This window comes from Puma concolor, chromosome C1 (assembly GCF_028749965.1).
Source record: "Puma concolor isolate L17-30 chromosome C1, mPumCon1.1.hap2, whole genome shotgun sequence".
Taxonomy (NCBI): Eukaryota; Metazoa; Chordata; class Mammalia; order Carnivora; family Felidae; genus Puma; species Puma concolor.
Window position 1 is genome coordinate 132,235,764 of NC_141674.1, and position 12,625 is coordinate 132,248,388.

The window sequence follows — 12,625 nt, forward strand, 5'->3', positions numbered from 1 at the left end:
GTAATTTGCATTTTAAGGAGAAAGTGTGAGAAAAATAGGATTATATTTAAGGAGAATGTAATAAAATAAAAATAATTAATAAAACAAAAAAATTGCTTTCGTGGATATAATCAGGGTGTGAACAGAGGCACAAATAATTTCAGGAACTAAAATAAATTAGAGATACAGAGAATATTTTCATTTTAATACTATATAAACAGTAAAACAGTTAAAAAAAATTAAATGGCAAATTTCTTGGAATATGCTACCTACCAAATTGGAACTGGAAAAAACTGAACTAGTAAGTTAAAATCTACCACTGAAACACCCATTACCTATATAGTTTTGTTGCAGGGTCATTGAGCTCAAAGGCAAAGAAAGAATTCTTGAGATATTGTATGCTATAACCTATAGAAAGTAAGTAGCACAGAGACAGAACCCGTGGGCAGAAAGAACTGCACCTTTGCTCTATGAAGCTGCTGGGTTATAATGTAATTTTTTTAAATGTTTATTTATTTTTGAGACAGAGGGAGACAGAGGATGAGTGGGGAGGGGCAGAGAGACAGGGAGACAGAATCTGAAACAGGCTCCAGGCTCTGAGCTGTCAGCACAGGCTCAAACCCACAAACTGTGAGATCATGACCTGAGCCAAAGTTGGATGCAAACCGACTGAGCCACCCAGGAACCCCTGAAGCTGTTGGGTTATATGCTTAGTGCTCAAGGGGGAGGGGACATGCAGGGAATATTAGATCACAAATGTCTTCTTTTAATTTCTACTCATAAAACTACTTTTGATGATTTCTCTGGCACTTCTCATTCAGTTTGATATTATCAGTAAGATATACAGGCAGTCGTGAGACCCTTTAAGAAGGTAGCAACCAATGCATACTTGATCCTTATCAGAAATATGCAGGCTATAGATCAGCCTTCCAGGCTGAAGGTGAACATTTTTCTGCTTCTATCCTTCATCATTCCCCCCACCCCCAACCAATTTTTGGTCCTTAAATCTTTAGGGCTGTTGAAGAGTGAAGGGCTCATCTTCTGTAACTTTTTTAAGCTGATAGGGGTTATAGAGATGTCCTTACCTGTGAACTGAAATTGGCCACTTTCTATCCCTACAAGTAACTATTATGGAAGGCCATTGTTGTAGAGTACAGAGTGAATGTCAGGTGGATTTGTTTCAAGTAGTAAGGATCTCTGTTGGCTGGGCAAAGAAGTCAGGAACTGCTTACATGTATCTTGACAGTAGGAGAGAACAGAGCAAAAGAGAAGACATATTAGGATTAGGTTATAATAAAAATAAGAAGTATAATAAGAAGACCCTTTAAGGTAGACCATAGTCCACCTCCTGGCCAAGGATTTAACCAATCGTTGAGATAACTAGGTGTCAGACATTGCCTTAATTTGGGTGTGCATATCTGATAAAACTTTGGATACATTAGCAGAGTCATTTGGGATATAAACACAACATTTTAGTCTCAGTATTAGCATAATAACTTCCCTTTGACTTGTAGTCAGGAAATAAAGAGCTATTAGGTTTTGGAGGAGCCACATTTGGAATTTGTGGACAACTTCATGTTGGGTTTGGTTAACGGTGGCCACTATATGCTTGGCTAAAGCCTCTACTTGTAATTTTACATCAAGAGTGGTGGCTCCCAGGACAAATATGGCAAAGGAATAAAACCATTAAGAAGCCTTCTTTGCCTGATGTCTCACCTTAACAATATCCTAGTTACAAGGAATCACCAGGCTTCCACCACCAAGTGGAAGATAACTTGTACTGAGAGATAAGGGAATCCCTACAAGCATTCTTCAATCCAATTATAAGGAAGTTGGGGTAATCCATTATCTCCACAAGTTCATAGTTAACCCCTTGGAGTGGGATAAATTCTGACATTTAAGGAGCATTTTTTTTTTAATCCCAGCCACAGAGCATTGAAAAGGTGATAGCTGAGTTATACAATTATTAGACGGTCCATCCCATTGATTAGCTGTTTAAATAACCATATGCCCATGAGGGTCCCTGTTATTATCCCCACAGAGGAATAGGCACAAAGACTGTCTATATTTGAGTTATTGTGGCAACTTCTCTGAAGTCTACTTCAAGTTGTCTATCTCAAATAAACAACATTCAAAGACAATTAGAACTAGAATCCTCTATCAACAAAGATGTGTTATTGAAACCCAATTTTTCTCTCTAAATTCACCCTTATTTCCAGAGGTAGCCAAATAAAGACTAATTTATTTGTGAGCAAATCCAGTTTTAACAAACCTGACCTAATTATTTACATAAGCTCAGCAAGAACAGTGATTGATCACATAGATCCTTTAAAATCTGTTTTGCTGGAATTTTTTACAAGGAATCTCTAGATTGAACTCTTAATAGCCTTGTGAGGCTGGAAGTCAAGCCAAATAGTTGTCATTAGACTTGCCTGAAATACCCATATGTTTGAGCATATTTCTCTTCTCAAGATCCCGCAAATAACCTGAGGGTCCTGTACCTGTCAGGAAGTGACATTCTTTACTCACCTGGTATGGCTTCTGGGAACTCTGTAAGTAAAGTATCAGGCCAACATTTCCAAGGGGCTTCATTGGCTCCATAAAGTCAACCTCAAATCCTTAATTCTGTCCGGTCATATCTGAGTCAATGCATGTCTCTCTCAAATATGACATTCCAGTCCAAGCCTTGGTAACATAACCAATGTTTCCAATGGTGTCCTGTTAAAAGGAGAACAGATTCTTATTAACATATGCAAAGAACTATAATTGCCATGAAAGAAGAGTTTCTGAAATCTGGAGGGTTCATGTAGAAAGAAAAGTTAAATGCTTCAATTTGTTTAAAAAGGAATATTTCATCATCTTCGTCAATTCATTTAGTTCTACCATAAATAAATAAATAAATAAATAAATAAATAAATAAATAAAACATCTCTTTCTTTCAAAAAAATTAATTTTTGTTCTGTTTGAATGCACTTTTCCCATTAGTTCTGGAAATTCTTACCTAGTTTTGTTTTATGGTTTTTAAAGATATAAAAACCTGTATTTGCCAAAAGTCCTTTTTATGAATCTCCTTGAAGACAAAACACATTTTGCAAAAGCATTAGAACAATAACTATAAATAACCAGAAAAACTCAGCAATGGACATGGGTAAAATCTAAGCATTCATTATGATGTAGCTGACAAGGATATCCAGTTATTCCTGTGACACATAGCATTTTAATAATTACATTGTCAAGTGATGACCTTATACCAGAATATATTAAAACTTCAGGAATTCCATATACTTTCTAGAACAATTATAGCATTTGCCCATACAACATAACCTAAGAAGGTTTATCATCATTTGTTTGACAATGCTTCCCATGTAACATACCAAATAAACAAGACTAATTAGTCAAAAAGACTTCATTTCCCATTAAAATCTCAGGGAAGTTTGTTTAAAACCTTAGAAAGTTTTAAAGCACATGCCTAAATAGAAATACAGATCATTATAAATTTAATATTTGTATTTAACTCAGGTTAAATACAAATAAAGCAATAAGGGATTCTACAGGAAGATATAGTTGTTTGTAAAATAGCTCCTTTAACATTGAGAAGTTTTAACTTCCTTAAGTAATCAATGACCCAATAAAGACAAAATGTAGAAGCTTTGGTTTCCGGGGTAGATAAATACAAGAGAAAAACCTTTGTTTACATTTTCTTATCAAGAGCAGACCAACAATCCAAGAAAATTTTGTCTTTTTAACAAAGTGAAAAGTAAAATTTCAATCTTCTACAATTATACTTTTAAAATCCGCTCATTTCAACCTTACTCCTGTCCATACATAAATTTTTTCCCCAAAATCTCTCTTCACAAACCTTCTACAACTGTTTTCTCCATCCAGATTTTGTCCTAAGCCTTTTCTGTCTAAATAGCCAGTGTCATTTTAAGACAAAATTAGTTTCTTTTTCCCTCAACAAAATGTTTTCCCATTCCTTATATTTTTCTTATTAAAAACATCTTTTCTTATATTTCCTGGGTGGCTCAGTCAGTTGAGCGCCCGACTTTTGATTTCAGCTCAGGTTATGATCCATGATCCCAAGATCGTGGGACTAAGCTCCCCCACCCCACCCCGCTCCCTGTCCACACACCCCCTTCAGGCTGAGTGTGGAACCTGCTTAAGACCCTTTCTCATTCTCTCTCTCTCTCTCTCTCTCTCCCTCTACCCCTGTCCCCTGCTCACACTTTCTCTCTCTCTACAAACAAAAAAGACAATATCAAAAAATCCACATCTTTACTTATATACAGAGTTGCTTCTCTTATTTCCATCAGTCTTAATAATACTTAGCAGAATTTTAGCTCTTACACACCTTCGTCACCCAAGAGAATTAAGTAGTAACCAATTGCGAACTATGTGTAACACCAGAATTGTTTAGACTGGCAAATTTATAAATACAATTTCATAATTTCTAAACCATATTTTTTTTCCATAGCACAATCTTTTAATGAACTGTAAAGCATGTTTACAAACAGACCCAAGTACCCTCAGTTTCTCTACAACAAGAAGCCAAAGCAGATAAACCTACGTTCAGTAAACGATGCTTTAGTATTTATTTGGAGAACACTTGGATGTCCGATGAGTTGCATCCAATTTATCATTTAACTTGGCAAAATTCAAAGGTAAAAACAAAGTTACCAAAGATTTTGAAAGCTACTTAAAGTTTTACATATAAACCTTTTTATTTATTCGACCCATTTATTCTTAACAATTACCCATGAAAACTTTACAAGACAGACAAAATTAACCATCATTTTAAGTCATTTTTTTGCTGACAAATTGCAACAGAGATAATATGAGATTATTTGACCTTTAGGAAACTGTGGTAGAATAAAAGTATTGTACTTAATGCTAAAAATTTAAAGATATGTCTATCTTAATTAACATATGAAATAAGTTTAAATACCAATATGTTGCACGTGGGTCCACTAAAAGTCAATTGATTTTTTCCCCAGTATCAGTTTTTTTTTTTTTTATTTTTTTTTTTTAATTTTTTTTTTTCAACGTTTATTTATTTTTGGGACAGAGAGAGATAGAGCATGAACGGGGAAGGGGCAGAGAGAGAGGGAGACACAGAATCGGAAACAGGCTCCAGGCTCTGAGCCATCAGCCCAGAGCCCGACGCGGGGCTCGAACTCACGGACCGCGAGATCGTGACCTGGCTGAAGTCGGACGCTTAACCGACTGCGCCACCCAGGCGCCCCTCCCCAGTATCAGTTTTTACCTGGGCACCTGTGGGGAAATCTGAAATGGGTGGTTTAAGTCCAGGGAAAGGTGCTCTTCACTCCTTAGTAGTGATGGTAGGAGGAGCAGGAATCATTGGTGCGAGAGGCATGGAGGACTGTATATGAGTGGGTTATGCGAGTCTTACCCACGGTGGTGCAGAAATAGAAAGAGGGGGGAAGGGAAGAGGAGGTGAGGTACTGCTGGCAAGGCTGGAGGCAATAAAAGCCCAGAGGGCAGAGAAAGAGGACTCCTGGTCCTAACACTCATTAGCTCAGACAAATGAGCAGACCCATATTTTCTTTCCACCAACAATAAGTGAAAATAGGCATTTTATGTCAACTAGAGAAGACCAGGAACCTCCCCAAAACAAAAGGAGTTTCAGCAGCTGCTTGAGAATATTCCTTAAAGTCCCCATCCCAAGGTAGACTAACCAAAATTGGCTCAAATTTCATAGCCATTAACCCAGGAAATGAATGAGACAGAAAACTCCACACACAGTACGACTCAAGCAACACTCATCTAGTCCTGTCAAGATATATTCTAGATCTGACACCCAAAGAAGAAGCAGAGAGGAGATGAGTGATTCAGGAAAAACAGAGGTAGGCATACACAGGATCTTGGCAGCAACTTGTGGACAAGAGAGACAAGGTGGGGGGATAGCACACAGAGAACATGACAGGACACAGAGAGGTGGCAGATTAACAGAAGCAGGAGGGCCTGATGCAGCTAAGCTGATGGTGGATTGAGGGGTAGAGGGTGAGGAGAGATGTGTCCTTGGGCCCTCTAAAAGACTATGGACAAATCAGGGTTTGGGTTCAGGGTCTAGAGGCCTTACCACATGGGATTTTGGTCCATTTTTCCTCATGCCTACAAAACAGGTCTAATTGATAAATATAATTAGGCTTAAGGACCTGTTAATGGGTCATTTTTCATCTTTCTCCAGGGAATACTAAGGCCAGGCATTATTACAGAAGAGGATGAGGTGTTTTTCTTTAAACCCTGTTGTCCAGATTGACTCCAATGTGTTAGGAGATAGCCCAAAGGGGAATCCTTTGGGATTGAGGAAGTTGAGCCCATAGTCAATTCCTACAATACAAGGAGAGTACATTGACTAGGAGTCCATTACCAAAATACCTCTCAACCTCTGAATGGCGTCCCATCAGGAATATTGTGAAGGTTCCTGGGGGTCAGAGTAGCAGGTAGTGTCCCCCTTTCTTGACTGCTGAGACACCTTTGTACTATCTAAGAAAGGATGTCAACCTCCCTTGCTTCCCTATTGCATTCTAGACTATAGTAGGTGCTATTGAATGGGTTGAAATGCTGCAGAGATTGGTGCTGCCTCATTCCATTTTGGGGGAGTCGATACATTTGGTGACCAATAGTAATACTCATTGTAAGCCTCTAGATCTAGTATTAATGGATGGGGTGGAAGTCCTGGCCTTTGTTAAGAAGGGGCAGCTATTTTATATCACATTAAGCATCATACATCTAAGCTAGAAGTATTTTCAATGTGAAAGCAGGACCAAAAGGTCCAAATAGTCATGCGTAAGGACAAATGAGACATGAAAAAAATGAAAGTATGGAACTCCTATCTTATCTGGGCAGCTTTCTCATGAGCTTTATCCATGATCTAATCCCACGGGAATGATTTTCCATTGAGTGTGTGTCCCAACTGGGTAATAACTCCAATTAGTCCCTTGAGTCCCTTTCAGGAAGCATGTAGTCAGATATATTTTGTATTTTATGTTCATCAAAAGATCACAGCAGGTTATTTAGAAGGAAATCTTACACAGGAGTCTTGATATTGGTGGCCATCTTAATGACATATATGGCTGTCTCATGCCTAAGAAGAATTAAAAGAACAGGTAAAACAGGGAGAGCCTGATTTCTGAGCCCAACACCAATATGGCCAAGGTACCAGTGTGCTTCTAGGTGGCAGGATTTTGTCCCTCCCTGTAGTGTAGCCAAGGCAAGAGCATTTAGACAGGGCACATTTGGAATTGTCATACTATTCAGGACATCACTAGAAAAGAACAAGTAAGAAATAGAGGCTGATCGAATAACAGACATTTACCAAGTTGCACCACTGCTCTTGGATTCATTCTGTAATCCCCATGCAGGGCCACCAAAAATGTTGCAGGGTCATCGAGTGCAAAGGCCAAGAAAGAATCCTTGAGATGTTGTATGGTTCAACTTAGTAAGTTTAAGTAGCACAGAGACAAGAGCCATTGGCAGAAAGAACTGCACCTTTGCTGTATGAAACTGGTGGTTATATGCTTAGTGCTCAAGGAGGAGGGGACATGCAGAGAATATCAGATCATAAATGTCTTCTGCAAATTTCTACTCATAAAACTACTTTTGCAGGGTTTCTCTAGTGCTTGTAATTCAGTTTGATATTAACTATCAGTGAAATATATAGGTAGTCATAAGACCCCTTAAGAAACCAGCATGTATTTGATCCTTATCAGAAATATGCAGGCTGTAGGTCAGCCTTCCAGGCTAAAGGTGAACATTTTTCTGCTTCTATCCCTCATGAGTTTAACTGATAACTTCTTTTTTTATTAGTGACATGTATTTTCATTTCATATAAATTATTTCATACTGTACAGAAAGATAACAAAAACTTTGTTTCCAGGAGAATGACAATGTAAACACTTTGAATAATGCTTTTGCTAAAGATAGCTGATTGAAATTCTCTCTTTCTCTGTCTCTTTCACAGACTCTCTCTCTTTCTCTATGTGTGTGTATATATATATTTATTATATATATTATATATATATATATATATATAAAATCAGTCTTGATGTCTGAATAATCTCTTTATACACACACACACACACACACACACACACACACACACACACACACTGAGTTGACAAGGAAGGACCTCTACAGAGGTCAAAACAAAATGAAAATAGGAATCCTGGGATATACATTAAGGCATCTATAGGGATATACATTAAGGCATAAAAACCACAGTTTTTATTTTGTTGGCTTCCTAAGGAATTGTGAGGTATAGGGGTTAAGTTTATGGCCTATGTAAGGTAAAAAGTGGTGTGGGAGATTTATGCATAAAGCTGGGGTCTCAAGAAGTCACACCATCCGTGTAAGGTAGAATGAGAAATGAAACATCATACAGAAGGGGACAGCAAGGAAACTTACCTGGTTCAACTCTGGCTGAAGAGCCAAAATTTCCTTTTTCTTTTCTTTTCTTTTCTTTTCTTTTCTTTTCTTTTCTTTTCTTTTCTTTTCTTTTCTTTTCTTTTCTTTTCTTTTCTTCTTTTCTTTTTTCTTTTCTTTTTCCTTTCCTTTCCTTTCCTTTCCTTTCCTTTCCTTTCCTTTCCTTTCCTTTCCTTTCCTTTCCTTCTTTCCCTTCCTTCCTTCCTTCCTTCCTTCCTTCCTTCCTTCCTTCCTTCGCCAAAATCTGCATTCTGAGAATTTGTAATTTATAAGCCAGACTTCTAGTAGGTTTGTAAACTAAGTCACCTGCATTAGCTAATATTATTCACAATAAAAAATACTTCAGTTTTAATGTTTGATTAATGACAGCTTTCAAACCCCACAACTCCCCTTCCTCCTTTGCCCCACATTTGGGCAAGCTGAGTGAAAATCAAAGAAAAACCAAGATGCTCCTTCCTTGGGTGCCAGTAGGAAGTTAAAACCATGCAAACCCAAGCCCTCTAGTGGCAACCCTTACTCTGGCCCCACCTCTAAACTGAAATCTTACTTTCAGTCTCACTTCCCTCTAGCCACCTGGACCAACTTGCACCTGCCCTGGTCTCCTCCGAAAGTCTCATGGGGATGGGGTGACTAATAAACTTTGGCATGTGCTCTTCGTGCACATGGTATCATCAGTCTTGATGTCTGAACAATTCCACTGGGAGGAGTCCTTCCCATCCTGCATGGGCTGACCATAAAGCATCCTCACTTAAAAAACTACAATGGAATTATAGGTGTTTTATTTTGTTTTGTTTTGTTTTGTTTTGTTTGTTTTTCTTCAGTGGATGCTGTTAGTGGTGCACCAGATCCCATTTATAGGGCAGGTGCACACAGATGCTGTAATTTTGTCTGTCAGTAAGTCACAGTTACCTTCTCCAAAGAATTGGCCATCATCAAATGAGAACTACCTTGCCTGGGAGGTAATGCCCCTCAGTAACCATCCCTTAGCCAGCAATTAAGTGACACTGGGGGTGGGGAATATTAAGAATTGTGAAGATTCTGGGGCACTCGGGTGGCTCAGTGGGTTAAGTGTCTGAGTCTTGATTTTGGCTCAGGTCCTGATCTCATGGTTCATGGGTTCGAGTCCCTGCTTGGGATTCTCTCCCTCTTCCTCTCTGCTCCTCCCCTACACATGGGTACACACTCTCCCTCTCTCAAAATAAATAAATAAACTTAAGAAAAAAAGAATTGTGAAGATTCTGAGATTTTACCCTACTTATAAACTAACAAGTTAGCTTGCCATGGTTTCATGAATGCTGGCATAAGATATAAAATTTCATGGTCAAAGGGAAAGGATGTTATCACTCACAGTAATAGCAATAGTTAGAGTATCAGAGCTGCTCCCCGTGTCCTGGTTTCCATAAGGCAACATGAACAGAGCCCAGTAACACTTACGCATGAAGTATATCATATTATGGGAGAAAAACTTGACTTTAGGGAACAGAGTCTTTTATAATGGACTATAATCTTACCTTAACTTTTTCCCAGAGGAAGACATTATCTTTATTACACTGAACAGAAAATAAACCAGTCCTTCAGTCTAGATGTAGACATTATCTCCAGCTTCCAAGGCTATTCACTATAGAAACAATTTTTAAAAGATATTCCAGCACAAAGGCAGTCAGCTCCTCTGCTCATAAGACAGTCAGAAGCACAAGAGATCTATGGAGAATTGGCTGCCAACAGATGGGTTTATTTTACTAGTCTACCCTAATACATTATGATATTTTTATAATAAAAAAACAGACATGTATCAATAATCACACTTAATGGAAATGAAGTAAGCTCTCCAATTCAGAAAACAATGATTATCAGAATGATAAAACCAAAATTCTAGCAATGTACAATGTATAAGAGTCATACCTACCACCTAAGGACAACTTTGTAATAAAATTACACAATAATATATGCCAGGCAAATACCAATAGAAACCTGGTATTGCTAAATCAAAATAATAGACTAAATGTAAAAACTCTTAGGAGAAGGGAAAAAAAAAAGTTTTGGTTTGGCAGGAAATAATGTTTCCAAATTTGTATGCTCCCAGAAGCAGACTTAAAATACATAAAGCAAATATTGACAGCATTAAGGCAGAAATTAATAAATTCATTATCATGGTAGGAGATTTCAAACACATCTATCTTAGTAATTGAGAGATCTGACAGGCAAAAAAATCTGTAAGCATCTGCACAATTTCAATAAGACAATTAGCAAGTTTAATTTAATGGACATTTACATAATAGTGTGTTCAATAAAAGAATAGTATGGAACATTTACCCAACTGTCAGATACTAAGCTGCAAAGCCAGTTCCAACAAATTCCAAAGGATTTCTGTCTTGCGAATCACATTCTCTGACTACATGCAACTGTTAGAAATCAAGAGCAAAAAGATGACTGGGAAAATGTCTCAAATGCTTATAGGTGTTGAACACACCTTTAGATAATTCATGTGATAAAAAAGGAACACTCAGAAGGGGTATCAAACTTTATTTAGAAATGAGTGATAATGAAAATATTACATACCAAATCTCAGCTGAGATTAGCTTAAAACAATAATTTTAGGGGGAAAAAAAGGCTAACATTAATGATACTTGTTGCTCAAGCCAAAAATGGAAGAATTATCCTTTTTCCTCTACTTCCCTCAGCTTTTACATCCAGTTCATGAGAAATCTCTAAAACTCGTCTGGTATCTGTCCTGTTTTCTCCATTGTCTCTGCAACCACTATGGTCCAAGTCACTCTTTTTTCTCTTGCCTGTGGTATTTCAACTGCAATGGTCTTTCCACTGCCTTCTTGCCTTCCTAAAATCCATTCTCCCTGGAGTAGCCACCATGATCTTTAAAAACATACATTGGAGGGCCTTAGGTGGCTCAGTCATTAAGCATCTGATTTATGCTCAGGTCATGATCTCATGGTTCATGATTTCAAGCCCCACTTCGGGTAGCTTGAGCCCTGCTTCGGGTTTCTCTCTCTCTTTCTCTCCCTCTGCCCCTCATGGGATTCTCTCTCTCTGCCCCACGCTCACTTGCACCCTCTCTCTCAAAAACGAAACGAAACAAAACAAACAAAAAAACATACATTGGATCACATTGCTCCTATGTTAAAACTGCCAAGAATGGCCTGCTCTTTGTTGCAGGACTGGCTTTTTAAAATTACACTCATCTGTTCTAGTTTTCTGTGCTCTGGGCTCTCTCCTCAGAGTCTCACAACACAGTAATCCAGTGACTGGCTGGGCTGTGTTCTCATCTGGAGCCCAAGGTCCTTTTCCAAGCTTATTCATGTGGTGGGCAAAAGCCAATTTCTTGTAGGCGTAGGACTGAGGTTCACATTTTCTCGCAGCCTATTGACTAGAAAGTTCTCTTAGCATCTAAAGCTGGCCCTCAGGTCTTCCCTACTGTGTCTCTCTCACAATCTGCAGCTATTTCCTCAAAGGTGGTAGGATATACTCTCTCAATTGGTGAAGATGGTGGCTTATATAACATAATGGAATAATAGGAGTGACTATGTCATCCTTTTGCCATATAATGTAACCCCATCAGAGGAGAACCTATCCCATTATATTTACAGGTCCCACCTATACTCAGAACAAAGGGAGTATACACAATGTGTGTACCAGACAGTGGGAATCTTTTTTTTTTTTTTTTAAATTGCAATTAGTTAACATACAGGGTAATGTTTCAGGTGTACAATATAGTTATTCAGCAACTCCATACAACAACAGGTGCTCATCACAAGTGCACTTCTTAATTTTCATCACCAATTAAACCCATCCCCCCACAACCTTCCCTCTGTTAACCATCAGTTCGTTCTCTACAGTTAAGAGTCTGTTTCTTGGTTTGCCTCTCTCACTGTTTTGTTTTGTTTGTTTTCTATAGCTTGTTTATTTTGTTTCTTAAATTCCACATGAGTGAAATCATATGGTATTTGTCTTTCTCTCTCACTTAGCATAATATTCTCTAGCTCCATCCATGTCGTTGCAAATGGCAAGATTTCATTCCTTTTTATGGCTGAGTGATATTCCATTGTGTATATACATACCACATCTTCCTTATCCATTTATCAGTCGATGGGCACTTGGGCTGTTTCCATAATTTAGCCATTGTACATCATACTGCTATAAACATCAAGGTGCATGTATCCCTTTGAGTTAGTATTTTTGTATTCTT